Raw genomic sequence first — 23,878 nt, 5'->3', positions numbered from 1 at the left:
CTACATCATCACCATATACTCAACTTTTATTGTAGGCAGGGTCACTGTGTATTATGCTAACTGACAAAACCGCATTCCATTTTCAAATCTTTTAAAACAAGGCATAGGAGTAAAACTGACATGCAAGCAGATATAGTAGGCCTACCTATGGTAGCCCAAACAAGTTTTAATTTTCTGCTCCATTTAATATTCATACTGAAAACCGCTTGAAGATTGAAGTTAGACTCCTCCTCTTTCTCTCACACACAGAGCATTTTGCTAACTTGCTAATTTCCTTCGCACAACCAAACTGATTCTCCCCAGTTCTTTTGTGAAACCTTGGGAAAAGTTATGCATCACAATGAAAGAGCCTTCAACACTATAAAAGCAACAGTTGCACAATTTTCTCAAGAAAAACCTTATAGACCGATATATGTTGGCAAAACAGTGACCATGCATACCTGTTGGACAGTGCACACTTGAAACTTTTAACAATATATCACATTTTACTGAAAGAAGAGCTCATCAAGACAATTCTTCCTATTCTACTAACTGGAAGTCTCTCTCTTATATCAAGGGTTTTCTCAAAAAAAAAAAAAAAAAAAAAAAAAAAAAAAGCTTATTCTGCATGAAAGCGTAAAACACAAATACCATGTTCACCCCTTACTTGACAACCCATTATTAGTGAACCTGGAGAAGATGGAGATTAGAAGAATTTTAGAACATGTAAATGTTCAAAGCACCAGTAGATTCATGCGTGACTGGTGCCTCCTGAGTCGGGGGGTGGCATTTACCACCCCCGTGGACAGTCAGCAACTGGGGGGGCCCCCCCCGGTGGCCAATCCCGCAGACCGGGGCAGGGATGTTCCCCACGGCCAACCCCGCTGACCCGCAACCGGCAGCAGCATGCCACTGGCACTTAAAGGTCAGCAGGATTAGCTGCAGGGGAACTCTTGGGGGGAGAGGGGGTTGGCACCAGCACTCTTGCCTGGCCCCGCCAGGAATGCTGCTGTCAGGAGGTGCACGTGTACTCCGTATGCATCGCCACTGATCAGATTGAAGGGTAGTTACTAGCTAGTAGATTTGATGATCTGCTCAGGTCCCTTCTGATCCTACCAGCTAAGAAACTATGAAACAAATATGCCGATGATATCTGCAGGTGACAAAGTGCAGTGGCATAAGCAATGAAAAAAAGAGCGTTAAAATATCATATAGAAAGAACTAGAGGATTAAGGACTGACATAACAGAAACAGGATGAAATTTGAATAGTAGAAATTGTGAGGGCATGCAGTAACTATTGCTGAGGGCTCTCGAGTTGCTAATCACTGAAAAAAAATGAAACAAAACAAAAAACCTTCATATACCAGCTGATTACAGGATGAGTGAGCTGCCAATCTGATATATCCCTGTAAAAAGCCAATGTGATCCTAGATGGTAATAAGAGCAGTATTTGCAGCACAGAAAATAAAGCATGTGTGCTACTGTACAAGGCACTGGTAAGCCTACACATATACATTTCTTTTCATTCATGGTCAAGAAAGATTCATCTGAACTGGGACAAGGGCCATTGCATTTGAATAAGGAGATGTGCATATAACTATAATGACTGAAGGAATAATGAAACAACATGTTTTGATTATTTTTAGAAGTGCACTGATACATTGGTGCAATGTTAGATCAGCACCAATATAAAGAAAATTGACTGTATCGAAAATTTGGCTTTTTTTGCCCCACGTGGCTGATAACATGGCCAATAAATGCCCCGTGCATGCATGCGGCCACAGTGCAGCACATAGGTGGCAAGGAGCATAGCCCACCCCTAACTTCTTCTGGGATTACAAAAGAATTTGGACACCATTACCTTTAAAAGGTTGAAAAGTCAAGGTGGGTTTTGCTCCCTCAAGGCCTAGTCAAACCATAAGCGATCTGTAAATGTATGGAGCAAGAAATAAATGGCTGCTGTTTTACATATATTGGAAAGTAATACCAAAGCTGGAAAACACTGTGCTTAGTTTTTGTGAAAAGACGACTGACAATACCAATTAGTTTCAGGTCAGCCAGTGGTGACACACAGGGGGTGCATGTCCCCCCGAGAGTGCCAGTGCACCTCGTCAGGCAGTGCTTCCTGTTTAGCCAGTGGGCAAGGGGGCAAGCGGGAGCACCAGTGCCCCGCCTGCGAGCGCTGGCCAGGGACTTCTGGAAGCGGTGCGGCTGTTTTTTGGTAAGTGAGATCGTTCATGTTCAGTACGATTGGCCGCCGGGGGGACCTACCCCTCCCTGACTCAAGAGGCACCAGTCACACATGAGGTCAGCCAAGTCAGAGTACAAAAAACAGAAAATAATTTTGAGATCTTTTGACTCTTCCAGATAGAACCTCAAGGATCTGGTACAGACTGCAAACTGACTGGCTGACCAGCAGCTCTGCAAACAAGGACCTGGGGCTCACAGTGGACAATAATGAATGAGTCAACACTGTGCTCTTGTTGCCAAGAAGGCTAACGGCATTCTGGGCTGCATTAGTGGGAGCATTGCCAGCAGATCGAGGGAAATAATTATTCATCTCTGTTTGGCACTGGTGAGGCCACATCTGGACCCCCCACTACAGAAAGGATGTAGACAAATTGGAGAGAGTCCAGTGGAGATAAAAATAGTTCAAGGACTGGGGCACATAACTTCTGAGGAGAGGCCGAGGGAACTGGGATTATTTAGTGTGAAGATGAGCATACAGAGAATGGATTTGATAGCAGCCTTCAACTACCTGAAGGCTGGTTACAAAAAAGATGGAGACAGATTCTTTTCAGTGGTGTCAGATAACAGAACAAGGAACAACAGTCTCAAGCTGCAGCAAGGGAAGTTTAGGTTAGATAATAAGAAAAACTTTCTAACAAGGAGGGTAAAAAGCAGTGCAACAGGTTACCTGGAGAGGTTGTGGAATCTCCTTCCTTGAAGGTTTTTAACACATGACTATACAAAGCCTTGGCTGGGATGATATATTTGATCCTGCTTTGAGCAGGGGGTTTGGACTAGATGATCTTGTGAGGTCCTTTCCAACCCTAATTTTCTATGATTCTATTATCATTTCAATGGAGTACACAGGGAATAGATCCCAGAAGGCATTTACTGGCACAAGATAAATGTTAAAAGAATTATATTCTCATGAAGAAGGAAATTTATCACAAGGTTGAAATGGAAGCTCAGGTCTGTAAAATGATTTTAATCTTCCTAATTTTATGGTCTAAGATGAATCTTTGCTTGAGCTTAAAACGTAGCTTCTAATATACCTGGCCAAAAGGAAGGGTTTCCAATGATATTTAAATTTGCTTTCAAATCAGAATTAAATAAAAAAAAAAATTAAATTTCCCTGGAAACCAGAAGCTTCCCAGAGCTTGAGCCTGCAGGTGCTCAATGACACTGGGGTTCTAGTGAGTTTCACAAAGCGCTTTGCAAAGGGGTCCCTAGATTTGTAGGTCTAAGATTTGTAGGAGCTGCCCAAGAACCACAGGGCACTGTTACACCTTACGTTGTAAGCAACATGAAAGTTGATTGGTGTTAGTGCTAGCTTGGAGTTAGGAGCAGAATAAATATATATAGCCTAGTGCCAGGGAAAGGAGGGGGCACAGGTGGAAGTGCAACCCTGGAGCTAGAGCCAGTGGCTGGAGTTTCCCAGTCCCAGGACTGCACAGGTAACTGTACAAAAGTTCCATGCTCCTGCCTGAGCTACACTGATCAAGTTTGACTGTATATGGATCCAGAACTATCTTACATATTCCACCACTTTTAGACTGGCCTGTGTGCATGGAACTTCTGTACAGTTATGGGTTTAGATTAATTTCCAATCACTGAGACCATATCTAGGTGTAAGGCCCACAGCAGGGCAAACTAAGTGAGATCAGGTGGCCATTTTGAACCCAATCTAACCTCCTCCTAATGTCCCTGCATGTCTGTACTTTAGCCTTTGTCTAGAAATCTTTTTTGACTGTCCTCCACCTGCACAGCAGTGACTTGCTACTAGAGGCCTGGTGAGGAGGGGCAGGACTAGGAGCTGGAGCTGTAAGTTACCACTACAGAAGTGTTTTTCAACCAATGGTTCACAACCCAAAAGTGGGTTGCAAGAATATATGAAAGGGTTGTGAACAAACTTTAAAAATGGATTCGACTTTAAACAAAAACATAGGAAACTGCAGGCTGCAAGGGGCTGGACAGAACAGGAGGGCACCACATACATGTGCTTGTACACACATGAATGTTGCAATCAGGCAGCATGGAGAGCAGCTCCCATAGCTCCCTGCAGGTAAATCTATGGGGTGGGGAGAGGGAGCAGGGGAGCACAGACAATGCATCACAGGGGCAGGGCACATACTGGGGAGGCATGGGGCTGTAACCTAGTCAGACTAGCATAGGCAGGATCTGCCTCCACGTGCCAGCAGACAAGACCCAGCACAGGAGGGCAAAGTGGGGCAGCAAGATTTGTTGCTGCCATCACCAGACCCCCGTGTCAGCTGTGCCACTAACAGTGTCAGAAGTAATGGATGGGGAAGGGAGCCAGGCTGCCCTTACTTCCTCCCATTGCCAAATGCTTATATGCTGGGCTGAAGCTCTACCCCGCCACTATGGCCCAGCTGCTGCTGCCAGTCCCCTCTGGCCACGGCTTTACCCCAGAAGGGAGGTGGGGTGGCAGGCAGCCTGAGGGGAGTGGTAGAAGTGACCGAGCTATGGTGGCAAGGTAGAGCCATGGCCCAGTGCATGAATAGCTGGTGGTGAGAGAAGGCAAGGGCAGCACAGTCCCTACCCTGTCCATTACTTCTCACACTGCTGCCAGCATGGCAGCATGAAGGTTCTGCCAGTGGCTGCAGCAACTAGTCTTGCAAACCCACTCCACCTTTCCACAGTGGGTCCCACCTGCTGAGCTGTGGAGGCAGCTCCTACCCATGCTGGTCCAGCCAGGCTGCAGCCCCATGCCTGCTGTGAGCACACGTCTGGTGGGGCATGCCCTCACCCTCCTCACACACACACACACATACACACACACACTGAGGGGCTGGAGCCTGGGGCCAGGAGGTCAGGAGTGAGGGGCTCCAGCAGGGCCGGGGCGGGGGCTGTGGGCTCAAAGTGAGGGGCCAAGGGGCTGAAGGCTGTTTTCTACTTAAATTATTTACTGGGTCAGGACTGGCCATTGTTGTTTACAGATGGTCCTGGTACAAACCAGGTTGAGAACCACTGCACTAGAGGGCTGGTGAACCAGAACAGACTGCTATCCCCCTCCCCAACAGGTGAGGGTGTGAGATAACCTCAGACACTGGAGTACTTCAGCTTGGGTGGCATATCTGTGGGGAATGGCCACACCTTAATGGAACAGGAGCACCTTAATGGATCAGAGAGAATCCTGCCCTAGAATGGTGTAATTTTGAGCCGCATAACAAGTGCTTAAAACTGCTTTAAGTTGTTAATGTGCAGACAATACAAGGGTTGAGTGCTCCAGGAGCTGCTGAAAATTACTGTGTAACAAGGCTTATATTCTTGGGCAGGCTCCTAAGCTCCATCAAGCTCCAAATCCTATATCTGCAACAGAAGCACTATGAGCCAAACTCCATACAAAGTCTTTACAAACTCCAGGCTCTATACTCCAAGGCAGAAGGCCTGGGAATTCTGGCCCTGCTGGCTGCCTTGGGTTGTGGACCCTTGAATCCACAGGGGACTTCTGATTGGTAGAGAATGTCTTCAAAATTATCAGGTAGCAAGTGACTCAAACTATAAGATACTGGTCTACTTCTGACAAGTTCATAACAGACCAAAACAGCTGCCAAATTCAAGTGGAAAGAGCTAGTATTCAACTGAAGGGATTGGGATTCATTAGGATCCATCTGCAGACAGCAGCTCCCCTGATCCCACTTGAAACTGAAGCTCTTTCTTGGGTAATATGCCTATCTTGCTGAGGTTCAAACTCACTTTAAGCGGTCTCTTGCACAGAAACAGAAAGTGAAATCTTAGTGATAATCCCAAACTAGAATTTCAGCATAATTACACAAATTCTGACTAACTACAAAAGATAATTGTACTGTATGAATAAGGTGACAATCCATCCCAGGTAAACCTGAACAATCCCAGGGCCCATAGTCTGGTCCCAAACAGTCAATCAGAAGTCCTGGAGTGGAGTCTGGTAGGGATGCAGAGAGGCATGGCGTGCCAGGGAAGAGGCTGGGCAGACATTGCTGCTGCTGGGTGGGGGGACTACAGAAGCTGGAAATGTTCAGGTTTGCCTAGGATGGATGGTCACCCTATTTATGACACAGTAGTAGGCTATGAGGACAACAGAACATTACCAGGCCTGAATCTTGCAAAGCCTATGTTACCAGAGATACTGATACAAGAAGTATTTAGGACTCCTTTTCAACAGGATAAAGAAAACATCACCAGACTTTTTTATTACCAAAAGCCAAAACCCAGCTTCTCAGATACCAGTTAGTTTCAACGGCTTAAATCTGCCCTAATGGGCTGCATCCACATGAGTGTGGACATTTGTTTCTCCAGGGCGCCTGCAGGTTACCCCATATGGAGTAGGGAAGGCTGAGGTCCTGGGGGCTTCAGGGAGCTGCAGCTGCAGCGATCCTGCTGCTGGAAGCCTGGCCAGTAGCCAGAGTTGGCTCCAGCTAGCCATACATGTTCTGCCCCACTTTTTTCCCCACACAGGTTTTTTTTGACCCTGGGATCTCCCAGAGTCAACGCCCCCCCACCCCGCTACCTTGCAGCATGAAGAACACCTGAATGTGTGGTATGTGGTGCCACAGATGGTTCTGCAGTACCACATACCACATGGGCACACTCATCTGGACATGGCCCTGGGGAATATTGGAAAAAAGCCTCAGACTTTGCTCTTTCTGATTTTGTTACCATTTGCCCTAATCGGGACCCAAATAAGAATATTCTGTGTCCAGCTGTTCAAAGCTTCAATACCTTGCAATGCAGCAGTCTTCAGATGAAAGCCTTCAGATAACCTATAACAAATCCAATGATAATAGCAGTCTGATGCAATATCCAACAGAGAGCAAAATGTTCCACACTCACAGTAATAGATTTGCTGCCCTAAAACAAAACAAAAAACAAAGACTTGTAAAGTGCATGGGGTCCAAACAAAGGAATGAGAATCAAAATACCTCAATACCAGTTGAGCATGTGGAGCTTTCGGTACATTTCTTGTTTGTTAAATGCAAATATCTTATAAGGCAGATGCCATCACTCAAAAGGCTGAAGTAGTACAGCCAATACACTGAGGGTGAGACATTCCTAGAGCTCTCAACATGTTCATGCCATTCAAGTCACGATTAAGTATAGTCTATTTGAAGCATCTATGGTTTGAGGAATAAGAATAAGGAACAGATTTTCAAGCATCTCTAGATTTCAAACTATCCAGAGTTGTTAGAAATACAAGAGAAATAGATCTGTCAAATTCTAAACAAGGTTTTGAATCTTAAGCTTTGGTCTATAGCTACCTCACTGCTGAGCCTGGACCGTCCCTGAGGAAATAAACCCTGCCTTTTCAATCTCAGGTACCTAAACACAGAAATTAGGCAACATAAATGGCTTGGGATAGGCCAGCACATCTCTGTTTCTTAAAGTAGTACCAAGGCACATATTCAGGGTTACTCCAGCGCTGTCCATACTGCTTAATAACAAGGCCTGCCTCTACAGACACAGGAGCAAGTGGGTAGGGTTTATTTTCTAGGCAGAGAGCCCAGGCTTAGCAGGGAAGAAGTATAGACAAGCCCTGAGTGGGACATGATCCAAGACCACATTTAGAATCTGTTAAATTTGCGCTATCTAACTGTGAGCCGTGCCACCCCTGGTGTGGCAGCAGGAAGTGGAATCTGGGGAACAGAAGGGGAGCAGGGGAAGAGACACTCAGACTTGTAGGGAGAAAATTCAGGAAGCCAAGGAGGTAACAACAGCAGGAGTCCATGGGTCAACTGTTGGGCATTATCTGGACAGCTCTCTATTAAGTGACAGGGAGACACCAAAGCTCAAAAAATACCAGGAAAGCTATAACAAATATATCAGCTAAAAAGACTTTTATGTTCTTTTTTGTTTTTAACATTCCATTAATATAAAGTAAGATTTAATGGAAGCTCACAGTTTATTTCCATGACTAAAGAAACATCAGTACTATGGTGTTGTCAGTTATTTCATGACCCACATCTTTTAAAATAATGCTTTGGCTAAAATGATAGAAAGGAAAGATTCATTACTCACTGAACATACATTTTGCTACTAGATACCAAAGTAATGTTTTCTAATTAATGAAAAAAAATTAAAATACTGTACTAACAGATCACATTCTATAACATTCAATTTCTATATTACAATATCTACTGTAAATAAAAATTAAGTATCAACGCTCAATAATGGAAAAACTGAGCAAGTTATTTGAGTATTACTAACTTGGTAAGTATAGTTCATTTCATAAGAGAGATGAGTTAACAGTGTGGAAATAAAGGTTACCAAAAATCAGATCCAACACTCTCTTTCAAAAGAATGAGAGAAAGCAAACTATGTGTAAAATATGTTTCATTGACTGCTTTGTGGTAACCACAACCCCACACACCTTACTTCTATTCATCATTCCTAAATTATACTATATGTGTCTAATTAGAGTTAGAACCTTGTTCAGTACCTATCCACCCAGTAATTACACACAGCTATTCTTTTACAACATTTCATGTTTTTACCTAGTATAAAATAGTTATAAAGAAATCACTGGATATGATGTAATATGCAGCTAATATCTTGTTTCAAATATTTCTGCCAGGGGTACACCGATAGAGATTTGGGGGCCAATACTAATAGGCAATTTTTAAAGCCTTTCAGTGGATACCAATCCAATTTCTGATACAGCTGCATCCAGCTGATAAGTCTGCTGTGGTGGAAGGGGAGGGGGGAGAAAAGGGATGTCAGGGGCAGACCAACACCCCCCACGGTGAAGGAGGGAATGGGGCAGGGCCTGGGACAGACATTGGCCACCCAGGGCAGGGCGCGGGACAGAGTCGCAGCTTGTCCAGGGGACACAGGGGGGTGCTCCAGCCATTGTGTGCACCCCAGGAGGGCATGGGAAGAGGGTGTGCGCCACCTGGATCTGTGCGGGGAGGGATGGGTGGGCCACAGCTACAGGTTGGAGCCAGGCTCTTCTCTGCAGATGATGGGTTCAGGGTGGGCAAAGGCAGCATTACAAAGGGGTTTGGGCTGCAGCCACCCCAAATTTTGCCGTAGCCCCCCTCCAACTCCTCCTCGCAATGCTACCGCCTGCTCGGCACAACTTTGGCTCTTCCCAGAGCACTGGTGGAGGTGGGGGTTGAGCTGGGGCTGTGCCAGGAAGATGGTGCCAACACGGGGGGGGGGGGAATGCTATGGCAAAATTCAGAGTGGCTTCAACCCCCCACCCCGTAGCCCACTCCCAGCGCCACTGCCACCTGCCCCAAGCCCAGCTCCCACCAAGAAGAGTCCAGAGCAGCCCCAGCTGCAGCCTGCAGCTGCAGCCCACCTGCCCTACCACATGCAGATCCAGGGGGCAGCTCCCCCTGGGATGAGTCGGAACTCCATCCTGCACCTGCTTACCCCAGGCCCTGTCCCACTCCCTCTTTCACTGTTGGGGGCGTTGATCTTTCCCACCCTCTACACCCCCCCCCTTCTCTCCCCACTCCCCTTCTACCACAATGGATTTACCAGCTGCACACAGCTCTCCAGGCTGCCAGGCTGTGTTCCTCGCTGCCTGTGTGCTGTACACACACACACGAGCATTTAATGACCAGATTATCAGCTATATTGGGCCCATTTCCAATACAGCCAATTTTCTTTATACTGGTGCTGATCCAATATCGGACCAATGTATTGGTACACCTCTAATTTCTACACATTTTTATCACAGTGAGGAAAACCTTTCCCTATAAACTACGAAACATGATGGTGGTTACCAATCATAAGCGGGCAATTCTTTAAAGTAACAGATTTCTTGTCTATAGACTTCCCCCCAAAAAAGTCTCCCTATTGTTTTGCACTTGGCAACAGTAACTAGAGACTGAATTCTACCACTCTGAGATGCAGTGGGATGGCACCACCAAATAATTACTAGAAGCTTAATCACCACATGGTATCAAACTTGGTTTTTTGTATTTTCCTCTGTAGGCACTATGTAAGGATAATCTGCCCACCAAATTAGAAAAAAAACAATTTCCCTGTGGCTGTAAAGGCATCTTTGGACCATGCCTTGTACAGCAATAACTATGAAAGTTCTGCTTCAGTGGTTTATTTTTATGCCTTTCATATGTCATACACAAACCATGGTGCCTTGGCTTCCTATCTGAATCACACATGCCAAAATTCACGCATGTTAAAATACTATGTCATTTACTATATGCTAGCTAAAGAGTCGCAATGAAAATAAACTCCGTTCTTTGGAGGAGTTCCACAAGTTGCTCTGGGTCTGGGCAACAACCACTGCTGGACCTAACACACATTTCACAGAGCGTTGCTCAACTCAATTGTTAACTGCTCTGAGAACTTGCTTAAGAAATTGTGACTGAAAAAAATGACTGTAGCCTTAAAAGTAAACAATGCTGGTATCACCCATGAAGATCTCTCAAGTACTGGTTAAGCTTGCATTCTCTTGCTAAACCTAACAAAATTAGAGCATATGCTTGGAGAGCATCTTTCATTAAGTCTTACACCATTAATTAAGCAGCCCAAGTTGCCCAGTGGTTCTCAACCTTTTCAGACTCAAGGAACCCTTCCACAGACTAAAAGGACCTTCAACAACTTGTGTGAATTGAGCAGTATCCCTGTTCAAAACCTTAAGTTATTCATTACTGTACAGTGCTTGCTCACCTCCTGGCAAGGGCGGCAGGTAGACCAAGGCAAGGAACAGCCAGGCAGGGACCAAGATGAGCCTGTGGTTATCTGCTCCTACTACCTTCAAAGGATCTCATGGTGGGAGTGTGGGTACCCAAGATGAGACTCACTGAACTAGGCAGTAAAACAGATTGGCAGGGGAAAGACACCAATGCTCTTCTTCCTCCAGCCCTGAGGTCAGATCCTTTTGCTATTTCCACAGCACCAAAACACTGAATTTACCTCCTTGGAGGCTTCTAAGGTCCAAAGTGACAAAGCCCTGGCTGGGATGATCTCCCTGAGGATGGTCCTGCTTTGAGCAGGGGATTTCGACTATCTAACCACCTGAGGTCCATTCCAGCTTTCATTTTTTAATGAAGCAAAATCCTGAATAAAGAGAGCAGGCGGGCCTTTTCCATCCACAGAAGGAGTGTGGGCAAAAGCGCAGGCAGGGAAGACAGGCAAGGCGGGCACTATCATGGAGTCACAGGGAAGAGGAGCTAGGAGGGATCTCCAGAGCTCATCTAGTCCAAACCTCTGCCTCAGGCAGGGCCATCCCTACCCCTCCAGTCCCCCAGTACAAATCCAGCATCTCAACTTCAAATTGCAGCAAAATACTTTAAGAAAAAACTCTCACTAGGAAGGCAGTGAAGAGGTACCCAGGGTGGCCATGGGCTCTCCATCCTCAGAGGTTTTGCAGACCTAGGTAAACACAGCCCTGGCTGGGATGATGGAGCAGGACCTCTGGAGATCCCTCCCAACCCTCGTTTTCTACAACTCCACAATCCCCTCCGTCAGGTTACTGTCACTCTGCACACAGCACAACACCCTCAACCTGCCCCAGGTCAAACAGGGCAGGAGAGAGAGGGTCAGAGAGGCAAGGCGAGTTCCCAGAATTTGGGGAAACCCCGCGCGGCCCCTTTAAGAGCCACCCCCCCCGACGGATACAACGGGGCGGCGGCTGCCTCTCCTCTACCCGGCGCCTGGACGCTGAGGAGCCGTGCGGGGCTGCGGCTATCGGAAGACGACCTTTAAACCACCATCCCGTCAGGAGGGCCCTTGGCTGGGCCCTGGGGCTTCCCACCCAGCGGTGTCAGGGCGCCGCTTACCTGAGGCGCGGCCGCCTCGCCGCTCCGCCCGGCCCGAGACAGCGCGGGGCCCGCCCCGCCCCGCCCCGAGGGAGCGCGGGAGCCGGGCTGGTCCGCGCGGCGGTTAGAGCCGCATGGCGACGGTTACTTTCAAACCGGCCTCAGGGTGCCACGCGAGAGGGGCTCGAAGCGGCAGCTCTTCCAGGCGCCCGGGTGTCACCGGCTGTGAGGCTCCCTGCGCATGCGCGTGCGGTGCCACCCGCTGACCATAAGGGTGGGCGGTGCCGCTTATGGGAGGGGTAGGGGCGCATGCGTGTCCGGTGTTGGGTGGCGGTTGTTGACGGGGCGGGAGCTTGGCTGTTCCGCCTGTAGCTTCCAGGCTGGAGTCTACCCCGGCCCCGCTCGGTGGGAGCCGGCGGGACTGTGGAGCTGGGGGAGTCACGGGGTGGGGCAGGGTGTTCTTCTCAGGGCCCGCCAGGATCCCCAGAGGTGACCTCAGCATGAGGCGGGCTGCGGGGGGCCCCTAAACCCCAGCGCCTGCCAGTTAGTCATGCTCATGCCAGCTGGGCCGCGCGCCCTGCCAGCCACTGAGTCATCCGTGTCTGCCTCAGAGACCGGCTGAGGAATGGTTTTCTCTTGCTGTCGTGTGGAGTTCCCTCCAGGTGCCGGCAGAGGCGGGGGTTTATCTGGAGCCTTCCCCCGACAGGAAAAAAGTCTATTCTCTACGTTTTTCCTGCCACACAGCCTGGGTGCCCGTGTGGGACTGTCCACCCTTGGCTTTCCTGCCTGAGCCTTGATCTTTGTTTCTCCCCTTCCCAAACAGCACTGTAGACAAACAGACCAGGAGGGAAGTTCTGCACATCCTTGGGGTGGGGGGAGAATGGAGGGAAGAGAAGTATCATCAAATGTATATATTAGAGCCTGATCCAATACTCAGGGGTTTGCAGGAATCTTTACATCCCCCTTTCATGGACTTTGGATAAGGCCCAGGTGCATTTTCCTTTTGCTTTCATTCTTAGACACACCTAAAGCAGGATATAAGCAGAGTTTAAACATCCCATTTAAAAACTGATTTAAAGGAAACCTTGCCTACCCACCATCTAGCCCCAAAAGGGCCTAAAAGCCATGATGCAGTTTCCTGGTCAACCCAAGCATTCCCCAGAGTCGCATTTCTCAACATGTGGGCTGTGACTCAAAAGTGGGTCGCAAAATACATGAAAGGGTCACGAACAAACTTTAAAGATGAATTCTCATTTAAAGGAGACAAATGTGGGAAACTGAATTTTCCCTTGCAGGCTAGTAGAGCTCCAGCCTGTGAGGGACTGCTTGCCCCCCACCCCACCATGCTCCATGAGGCGGGGGGCGGGGGGGGTAGGGTGCTGTTTTCAACTTAAACTACTGTGTTTACTAGATCAGGACTGGCCATCGATATGTACAAATGGGTCCTGGTACAAAGAAGGTTCAGAACCACTGTAGAGAGCGGTGCTGCAGTTTGATACAGGTCCAAGCAGGTAGACACCTAGTTCTACCCAGGCCTAGTCCAACACTAGGCAGACACACTGATACCTCAACTTTAACGAGATTGTAAAGCCATCCAGAGGGAACCCCTTGTTGCTGCTCTTCAGCACGCTGCAGACAGCTTTTGAAAGCAGAAACTGGAGAAAACCCCAATGGGTAACTCTACTGCTTCATTTTCAGGTTTTGTACATGTAGAGTGAGAGTGGGTGAGCAGTGCATGCTGATGAGATCACCACCCAAGCAGTAAAGTAGGGTTACTGTATGTCTGGGGTTTCCCAGACATGTCCTCTTGTTGAGTCTTCCAATTTCCATCCATTTTTTTGAAATCTGAAGCACTGTTTTGCTTTGATCCTCTGGTGGGAGCAGGGGGAGGGCGATTGGAGGCAGGGTACCACGTGCATCTGCGCGTGCACACACATGGCTGACATGCAGCCAGGCAAGGTGGTGGAAGCAGCCTCGGCAGCCAAATGCAGGTAAATCTGTGGGGGCAGAGGTTGGAGAGGCAGGGTTTGGGGGCTGTCCAGAGAAGGGAGGTGGTGTGTGTGTGCATATGTGTGTCAGAGGTGTGTGGAGGGGATGGGTGTGTGAGGAGGGCAGATGCCTGGCAGTGCAGGGGGTTGGTGTCCAGGAGATGGGGCTGTGCCAGCGAGAGAAAGGGGGCCCTTTGAGGGCAGCAGGGAGCTCCATGGCTGGGCCAGCAACACAGGAGCCAGTACCCATGCTTACAGGAGCGGGGCAGCTGAGAGATGCTGCCTTGTGGGGAGGGAAAAGCAGAGCCATGGCCCAATCACCTGGCGTGGCGCAGGAGCTCCAGCCCAGGGTGAGGAGTGCTACAGGCTTCCCGTCTTCTTCCCTGCACCCCACACTGGGGCCAGACTTGCTTGGCTGCTGCCTACATGAATCGGAGTCACCACACTCTAGCCTGCTTGGGGTGGGGGCAGCTGGGACCCGCTCCAGCAGGGCTGGGAGGAGTGGGGGGCTGCAGATCAGGAATGGGGGGTACTGACAGGGATGAGGGGGGCTTTGGCTTGGGAGTGAGGGCATGGGAGGGGTGGGGGGCTTGTGGCTTGGGAGTGCAAGGCGCTGGGGGGGCTGCGTGTCAGGAGTGAAGGGTACCAGCAGGAATGGCGGGGCTGAGGGTTGGGAGTAAGGGACACTGGAAGGGCCAGGGGACTGCAGGTTGGGACTGAGGGTCACCAGCATAGCCTGGGGGAGCGAGAAACTGTGGGTTAGGAGTGAGGTATAGCCCTGATGCAACCTCTTTTTTGGAAATGGAAATCTGGTAGAAACATAGCATTAGTTTTGAAGAGCCAGTTCTAGTAGATGTGTAAGTAGCACACATAACATGCTGACACGACTGAGCCCTTTACAAAATATGGTATAATTAGAGCTGTTCTACATGTTAAATATGGCCAATAAAGGAGGAAGAGGAAAGTGGTGGTGGTGCTCCCAGTGCCTCTTTCATACAGCAGGCTTGTGGTTGCTTACAGCACTCATCCAGGAGGTGGGAAGCTGAGGATAAGGTTCACATCTATATTATACTCCCCTCTCCCAGGACATTACCTTAACCACGATTGGCTATAACCCAAATTGTATGGGGATATTTTCTACCTCTCCTGAAGCTGAGCCCCTTTGCTGAAAGGAATGCAAAATTTTGGGGACCAAAAAAAAGAGCAAAAAGTGGGAAACCTAATGAAAAGGGGAATCCAGTGTTCTAGTCCCTGGTTTCAGAGACGCTTGGCTCCTCAGCAGATGGAAGTGCTCCCTACAACTTAAAGCTAAGATGAAGGCTTTTTACAACTGGGGGGCTGGGGGTGGTTGGAGCTTGAGGAGTTTGAAATAGGAACAGAGTAAAATATTTGGATACCAAGTCTCTCTTAGCTGCCTAATGGATCAGACTAACATCTGAATGTAAAGCATCCTCATTTGCCTTTCAACTGAGCTAGCACCTATGGTAGTTCCTTTCTCCAAGACACCAAAAAGGGATTTAATATCTGAGTGAAAGTTCTTAGGAGATAATTTGAATATTTTTTGTTTGTTAATAAAAGATATTTCAGGGTTAAGAAGAAAAGACTTAACCATGCAGTGAAATCACCATACTTAATTTGTAACATCATGTTAATTTGTATAGTAATAGATTATGATCTCATTGCAGGATGAAGTGGAAGGAAATGCTGATGCATCATAGAACCTTCAAGTACAAAGCAAGAGAGAATGTGATTGGCCTAAAAATTGCTGTTAAGTAATCTTTTATTTCAAGTTTACAAAGACTTATCTGTTGCTTTTGTAAGGTTTATGATTATTGGTGGGAGTCTTCTTAAACAATTCTCAGTGTTATCTACTTTGATTTTGTTAAATAATTAGAGAAACCTACCGCCTATAACTTTTTCCTGGGTCTTTGTTGATTGGTTGTGTGAATCCCGTGAAACTTGAGATTTTTCAGGTCTGTGTGGGATGGCTTCTCTGGCAACGTAGTGCTAGATGTAGGGAAAAAAGTGTTCAATTGTGTTTGTACATTTTTCTGTGATGAAGTGTTGGGATTTGCGTAATTTGTTCTCTTCATATCATAGGCAGCACATTTTTCTTTAATGATGTAGCAAAAAGTGTGTGTACTTGAAAGCAGACGTGCATTTTTGTGGCTAAAAACAGCAATTGTTTAGTTCTCTGAGAACCAGTACGCAGTATCTAAGCAAACATTCTGCAGTGATACAACATGCCATAACAACAATTCAAAATACAACAATATTAATGAGTCTGAATAGTCAGCTGGGTTACGTATTTCTGTTACAGCCATTTAATTAGAAACATACAATGAAAGGCATGCTTGAACCTCTGCTGTAAAAAGCCTGAAATTATCATAAGAGAATGCATTAAGAGTCTGCAATATTTTGATCAAATTTCCCCTGAAACACCTTACAAAGGTATTAAATTAGCCATGTATTTTTTGCTTAAAACTGTTGGAAGTGCCTTTAGATAGTCATACTTGTAAACTGTATTTCTGCTTACTGCTGACTTACTGTTATCTTTCTGGTACCTTCAAACATAGAATGCTAGAGAAAAGAACAAAAAAAGGAATCATAAATTCTAAAAACTTTGTAAGATATCATGAGTTTCTCACAGAAAGGATTCTATGTTTTGATAGGTAGGGGTGTATGCATACATCTGTGGGTTCACAAAGACATACTGTTTTCCATGGTCCTTTTTGTTATCTCATTTGTAAAACTCTAGGGGAAAAAATAGATGTCCTAACATGTAAATACATTCACAGGTCAAGCAACATATTGCTTCTTCTCTAGCTCTCTCTCAAAAGATTTTCATTGTACATACATTGTCCAAAGATCTCGTTTGCATTAATTTCCCTACAGTACACTACATACCATTACTTGCTTCCTCAAAAATTTTAATACGGTAAGAATGCCAGTGACCACTGATGTTTCTAGTTAGCTTGTCATCTAGACTTGCTCTTAACAGTCTTAGATAAGTTAATGACAGTTCATGTATAAAAGCAGGGCCACTGTTATGGTAATTTTAATGAAACACAAACTACTGAGAAAATGCATTTGGAACAAAAATTCCTATATGCTCTTTTACTACTATATGTATGTGAAGGGTATAGCCATAATCCTAAGCACTGTGGCCGGAGGAATCTATTGAATTGCGTTATTCCACTGAAGAATTTAAAGGGCAAAATCTCCATTTTCCTAAGACTTGAGATAACTTTAAAAAGCACATCCTGTACAAACCTTTTAGTTAGATTGGCAGAAAGACTTTAGCTATGTCTTACTACAAAAATATTTTATTACTATTAATCCAATTTTAAGTAAGCTTTCTTACTGAAGCAGTCTTGAATACACTGCATACAAAAATGCATTTTCTTGTGTTATGCATGCCAGTTAAGGTATGTGATTCTGAATTAATGTTTTTTTTCTCCCAGTACAGGAGGAAGAAAACCATAGTTCTGTGGTTATGACATTACAGTTTGGAGCTAAAATGTTACTGTGATGTCACATATCTGCTATTATGGACTACATTCACCTCTGATGTAAGTTCCCATTTCCCCCCCTTAGTATCGTTCTACTTTTGTCTGTGTCTACCCCTCCTGCGTAGAACAAACTTCCCACCCAGTCTGTGAAGCACTCCTGCCCTCTTTATTTTAATTCTTGTGTTCCTTCCATCAGACACAAACACTAATCCACATCTATCAAAGCCATGTCAAACCCAACATTACATAAATAATAAAGAGAAGCCATAGGACAGGAGGAATATGAAGGAAAAAATAGCTTGCTTTCTCCTCTGGGTCTCCTTACGTATCTTGTTTTATCTGCATCAATTTTTAGATTAGAGATAGTTTACAGTCAGGATTATTTTAGTAGTAGCATGGCCTGGAATAGTACAGCAGTCACACAGCCTCTCTACAGGTTAGAGGTGTGAATTCCATCTCTATCCAGCTGCTGCAAAGATTCCTGCACATAACCTGGTTAACTTGAGCTTTGCTCACTTCTAATCTATCCTGTAGTAAAATATGCTTCTGGAAGCTGGGGAAAAAACCCTCCCTAGCCACATTTTATCTACCGCTTTTTTTTAAAAAAACAAATTATTTTTGTAAAAACTAAATTATTTCCTTTCTAATATATGAAACCATTAAGGTAGGTTAAATGTCAAACCTAAAATGTTGCTAGAAATAAGTTAGGTAAAATATGGTGTGTTGGTCTCCTTGTCAATTAGTTACATATCAAATGTTTCAGATTTTATTCCCCACTAATCACCATTCATGCTAAATACAGTTTGGGTTTTGAGTCAGGCACCTGGTGCACATTAAAACAATGGCATAGTTGGGATCAGAGGAATTTTATGCCCCATCCCAGATGTGCCTAGCAAGGGACATGTTTGGGATAAGGCATAAAATTGCTCCAGTCCCAGTCATGCCACTGCACAGTTGTCTCCAGCCTGATCCTGTGAGTTAGGCAGAGGATAGCTCTGTCATGGAACCAGTTTGAGACTCTCCAGGGCTCTCTGGGGCCAGGGCTGCTAATCAGCTAATTGTCAGCCTCAGCCCTGGGACAGCCCTGCATCCCATGGTGCTACACATTCAATGTATGGCACCATACAAATGAGCCACAAAGATGTTCCGCATATTTTGGGGAATATCTTTGTGGTTGGTTTGCCACTTTATGGCACCACAAATAGGCTGCATATGTAGCAATGTTTATGGTCCAAGTAACACCTTAATCACATTATAATTGTAAGTGTGCCAGATTTTTCTCTCTGGGCCCCAAACCAGAGGTGCTCAACCCCTGGCCCACAAGCCAGATCCAACCCCCAGCACCATGCCAGGCTTCCCACAGGTATAAATGTTTGGCAGCAGAGAGTGGTGGTAGCCTTGATTGCCACTTCCCACCTGTCAAACTTCTGGACCCATAGGGAGCCCTGCGGTGCACTGGGTTGTCCACAGATTGATCCATGTGTACTGGGTTGGGCTAGTGCACAGCAGGATCAGGCTGGTGAGGAAGGTTGGGCAGTGCACCACTGCCATAAATTATAGCTCTATATCCCTGTTCTCTTACAATTATACTTTTGATGATACCTGTGCAGCTTCATTGCCTTACCATACCATATCATAGGCTTAATTTTTCAGTTTAAAAGTTGCTGACAGTTTAAAAGGTGCACAGTCCCACCAGAGGAAATGCCCTGTTGGACCTGGTCCTGGCCACAGGCAATGACCTGGTAAGGGGCCTCCAGGTTCTTGACCACCTGGGTGATAGCGATCATCGCTTGCTGGAATTCACCATCCAGCGCAGGGTGTCAAGGGCCTGCAGCAAGGTGGTAGCCCTAGACTTCAAGAGGGCCAACTTCAACGAGTTGAGGAGATTAGTGGGAGAGGTGCTGGCGTTCTCAAGAGCAGTGAAGCTTGGTGCCCAAGATGAGTGTTCATTCCTTAAGGAGACAATACTCAGGGCCTAAGGGGTGACCATCCCAACAAAAAGTAAGAGGGGCAGAAGTGCCCGAAAGCCCCCCTGGTTCACCAAGGGTGTATGGAAATGCCTGATTGCCAAAAAGGTGGTGTACACCCGGTGGAAGGTGGGTGCTATCTCCAAAGAGGAGTATACCTCCTCTTCTTGGGCCTGTAGGGGGGGCTGTCAAGAAAGCTAAGGTGGACATAGAACTAGGACTTGCATCCAAAATCAAAGATAATAAAAAGTCCTTTTTCAAATATATAGGGAGGATGAAGAAAGCACCGGGAAATGTGGGGCCCCTGCAAGATCCTCTGGGCAATCTGGTGGTTGCACCAGAGGAGAAAGCAGACCTCTTTAACCAATTCTTCACCTCCATTTTCTTATGCAGGGACTGGGACTTCCCTACTGTGGTGCAAGATGGACTTGAGACGAATGCCTCCAGACCTCAGGTTGGGGAGGACTGAGTTAGAGAGCTTCTGGAGGGACTGGGCATGAGCAGTGGGTCCAGATGCTCTCCACCCCAGGGTGTTGAGGGAGCTAGCAGGGGTTATTGCAGGACCTTTGGCATGGCTTTACGAATGCTTGTGGTGCTAAGGCCAGGTGCCAGATGATTGGAAGATAGCCAACATGGTCCCCATCTTTAAAAAGGGAGAAGGGAGGACTCGGGCAACTATAGGCCCATCAGTCTTACCTCAATCCTAGGGAAATTCTTTGAGAAGATCATCATGGGGCACATCTGCGATGAGCCGGCCTCAGGGATGATGCTCAAGGGCAACCAGCACAGTTTCATTAGGGGCAGGTCATGTCAGACCAACCTGATTGCCTTTTACAATCAGGTCACAAAAGCATTGGATGCAGGTGTTGCCGTGGATGTAGTCTTTCTGGACCTCAGCAAGGCCTTTGACACCATCTCACACCCCATCCTCATTAAAAAAATTGGGCGACTGTGGCATTGATGACTACACAATCAGATGGATTGTAGATTAGCTGAAGGGTCGTACTCAGAGGGTGGTGGTGGACGGGTCATGTTTGACCTGGGAAGAAGTGAGCAGCAGAGTCCCCCAGGGCTCGGTCCTTGGGCCCATGCTGTTCAATTTCTTTATCAGCGATTTAGATGACAGGGTGAAAAGCAACCTGTTTAAATTCGCTGATGATACCAAAATTTGGGGTGAAGTAAGCATGGTAGTAGGGAGGGAAAGACTACAGCATAGGTTACAGGGGTGGGCTAACAAAAACAGGATGTGTTTCAATACTGACAAGTGCAGGATGCTGCACTTGGGCAGTAGTAACCAGCAGCACACTTATAAGATGGGAAACTCCCTTCTTGAGAGCATGGAGGCAGAAAGGGATCTTGGAGTCATTATTGACTCAAAGATGAACATGGGCCAACAATGCGAGGTCACAGTTGGCAGGGCTAACCGGACCTTGTCGTGCATCCACAGGTACATGTCAAGCAGAGCCAAGGAGGTGATCCTCCCCCTTTATGCAACACTGGACACAGCTGGAGTACTGTGTCCAGTTCTGTGCACCCCACTTCACGAGGGATGTGGACAACATTGAGAGGGTCCAGAGGAGGGCCACCTGCATGATCTGGGAACAACAGGGCAGACCCTACAATGAGACTGTGGGACCTGAACCTGTTCAGCCTTCACGAGAGAAGGCTGAGGGGGGACCTGGTGACTGTCTATAAACTCACTAGGGGGGGACCAGAAGGGTTTGGGAGAGACCTTGTTTCCCCTAGTGCCCCCTGGCACAACAAGGAAACAAGGAATAACGGCCATAAGTTGTTGGAGAGTAGGTTTAGATTAGACATCTGTAAGAACTACTTCACAGTCAGAGCGACTAGGATCTGGAACCAACTTCCAAGGGAAGTGGTGCTGGCTCCCACCCTGGAGGTCTTTAAGAAGAGGCTCGATGCCTGCCTGGCTAGAGTCATTTGAGCCCAGTTTTTTCTCCTGCCCAGGCAGGATGTCGGACTTGAAGATCTACAAGGTCCCTTCCGACCCTACTTCTATCATTCTATGACTGCAGAAGATGGAAAATTAATGTTTTATTCTTCTTTTGAGGCTGAGGACCCTACATAATTAAGGAGGAATTAAAAAATCAAACATTTTTTGTCACATAAATAACCAGATCTGACTCTGAATCACACAGAGAAGTTTCTGTTCTGAAAAGTGACTGTGAAAATGGTGTGCTGGTTATTAACAAATTTCTGATTTTTAAGTTTTTAAACTTAGAAGAAACTTGATTTATAACATGCATATTGCTAGAACAGCTGTCTTTTTGTCTAAAGGAACTTGCTTGAGACATTAAAGACAAAATCAAAAACTAATCTTTTCATAGGTCCCATAAAAACAAAATACTCTATGTTCCTTGTTACCCTAAAAATCTTTTTTAGTAACTGCATTAAGATAATTAAAAATGGTTGTATGCAGACAAAAAGAGCTTTGATATAATTCAATATAGTGAATGTTAAAGCTGCTGCATGGTTCAAAATAACCCAGCCTTCATATCCATCCAATGTAACAAACAAAAGGCAAGAAAGGAAAAGAAAATCAATAGTTTCTAAGTGGGAAGGGATAAAAGCAATAGATAGGATTATTTTCAAGTTTTTAAGAGGACATTACAATGGGCACAAGACAGGATACACACTAGCATGGAGCATTAGGTTAATAATATTTGACTTAAATATTTAGTAAAGATCATTGGAGCATAGGATACTGAAACTATAATATTGAGGCACTGCTAAGAGACTAACACAAACTACAAAACAGTAATAAAGAATAAAATATGCATTATATATGTAAAAATATGCAACGTTATAATTATGGACTCTATATTAGAACAAACATGCAGCCTAAATGTCAGCATGCATACTGCAAATCACTCCATGGATATTAACAAGCTGTCTAGCCTTGCCCAGAGAATATTTGGTGGAGTTACTGGGTTCCTGCACCTCTCACATACAGGAGTACAGCAAAGCAAAGTATGAAATACTAGGTGCAAATCTCTTGCATGATATCCCCAGATACTCTGGCCAGTGAACTGTACTAGTTTTAGTGGGCAAGGGTCCTCTATGTCCTTAAGAAAGGGCCAGGATATGATTCCAGGTAATCAACAACAACAAAAAAACATGAATAGCAGTGGGTAAACATTTCCATCAAACATTACTGTGAGAGTTTTCAACCAAACAAAAAGGTTTGTATATCTGCTTTTGTAAAAAAAAAATTCTGATTGGAAAAAAAAACCATTTTTGACTGAAGGCCAAATATTTTTTCCATTATTAGCTTGTCATTTATGTGGTTACCCACAATTGCAAAATCCCAAGGAAAAAAGTATAGGTATTTGACTACTACATTCTCTGATGAAACATTGCTTAGATTATTTTTTTTCAAGGTTTTTGTATTGTCCACTATGTTTTTACTTAAGAAAAGGTGAGAAAGATTATAAATTGAGTAATGTCCAAAATCAGATTGCAAAACAAGGAGTAGTGGGTAACATTGGGAATGTTTTGGCTGAGCAAGGTTAGATATTCACAGATTACTATGACAGTTTGTAGGGACTCATTTACCTTTTATTAAAGTGAAGTAATGCTATGAAGCGTAAATGTAAATAAAGTCAGCAAGTATATTTCCAATGAATCACTCTACAGCAGATGTACTCATTTGATACAGAGCACCTCACGCTTTTTGTCAGTGGATCAAAAATGTTTTAATGTGGAGGTTAAGTAGCATCCTATTTTACTTATAGAAAGACATGTAAAGAGTCCACCCCCGCCACCCCCCAGCCATTCTGCCTGAAAATTCAATCTGGTATCTGGAAGTCAAGATCTGTTTTTATGCCAGATGCACCATTAGCAAGAGATTGTATAATTGCTACTTTGTTAATGTTCTGGATGTTTAAGTCAAAATAGAATCTAGCTTGATCTTCAGTCACTGTGTTGAAACTACAGGAGTAACAGATGTGAAAGGCAATTGTAACTTTTTTTTTCTCTGACATAAGCAGATATGGATGAACACACAGATCTTTTGATTATGGCTATGCATATTTTCCATAGCTACTTTTCAGATCATAATAATACGTCTTTTTGTAGACATTCTTCAAATGAGACATGTCTTCTCAGTCCATGTAGGTTTTAGAATTAATCAAAAGTGTAGTGAATGCTTATTAGAAATCTCCTGTCCCTAGGAGATAAGACAAATGCTTCACAGATTCTTTGTTGGATAAAATTCTCTGAGACAAATTACTTGCTGGCCACTGACTTCAGAAGAGTGTCCCTTGCTTACTCTAACAGTGAAGTTGGCCTTATAATGTTTGTTTCTAAAATTAAATGCAAACTAATAATACTTTGAAAAACTATTTTAAGTGTCAAAGTCATCTTAAATGGTGTGTCAATTTTTCTTTAAATATATTATGCATGTTACTTAACCTCAGTGCTACATGTTGCTGCCTGCCACTCCCACATG

General features: G+C 45.4%; 1 protein-coding gene and 1 long non-coding RNA gene across 17 annotated transcripts in view; one reads left to right on the top strand and one right to left on the bottom strand.

Moving 5' to 3' along the window:
- The window catches only part of LRRFIP2 (LRR binding FLII interacting protein 2), an 84,787-nt gene extending 72,572 nt beyond the window's left edge, over positions 1 to 12,215 (bottom strand). For 3 of the 16 annotated variants that reach the window (XM_090050265.1, XM_090050269.1, XM_090050267.1), the window contains exons 1-2: positions 11,962 to 12,214; positions 6,932 to 7,060 (exon numbers count right to left, since the gene is read on the bottom strand). The gene's annotated coding sequence lies outside the window, so the exon portion shown is untranslated. Of the gene's footprint in view, positions 1 to 6,931; positions 7,061 to 11,961 lie in introns of all 16 variants that reach the window. The other 13 variants (XM_090050275.1, XM_090050272.1, XM_090050270.1 and 10 more) reach the window with 10 other exon arrangements.
- A 2,368-nt stretch (positions 12,216 to 14,583) lies between these two features.
- On the top strand, positions 14,584 to 23,636 carry LOC149864549 (uncharacterized). The gene is made up of 3 exons (XR_016442762.1): positions 14,584 to 15,695; positions 17,398 to 17,500; positions 19,801 to 23,636. It is a non-coding gene; the product is annotated as an uncharacterized LOC149864549 (long non-coding RNA).
- The last annotated feature ends 242 nt before the right edge of the window (positions 23,637 to 23,878 follow it).

The sequence above is a fragment of the Crocodylus siamensis genome, chromosome 5 (assembly GCF_052110815.1).
Source record: "Crocodylus siamensis isolate JL-2025a chromosome 5, ASM5211081v1, whole genome shotgun sequence".
NCBI lineage: Eukaryota > Metazoa > Chordata > Crocodylia > Crocodylidae > Crocodylus > Crocodylus siamensis.
The sequence above is the reverse complement of the archived record's forward strand: the minus strand, read 5'-3'. Positions and strand labels throughout refer to the sequence as shown.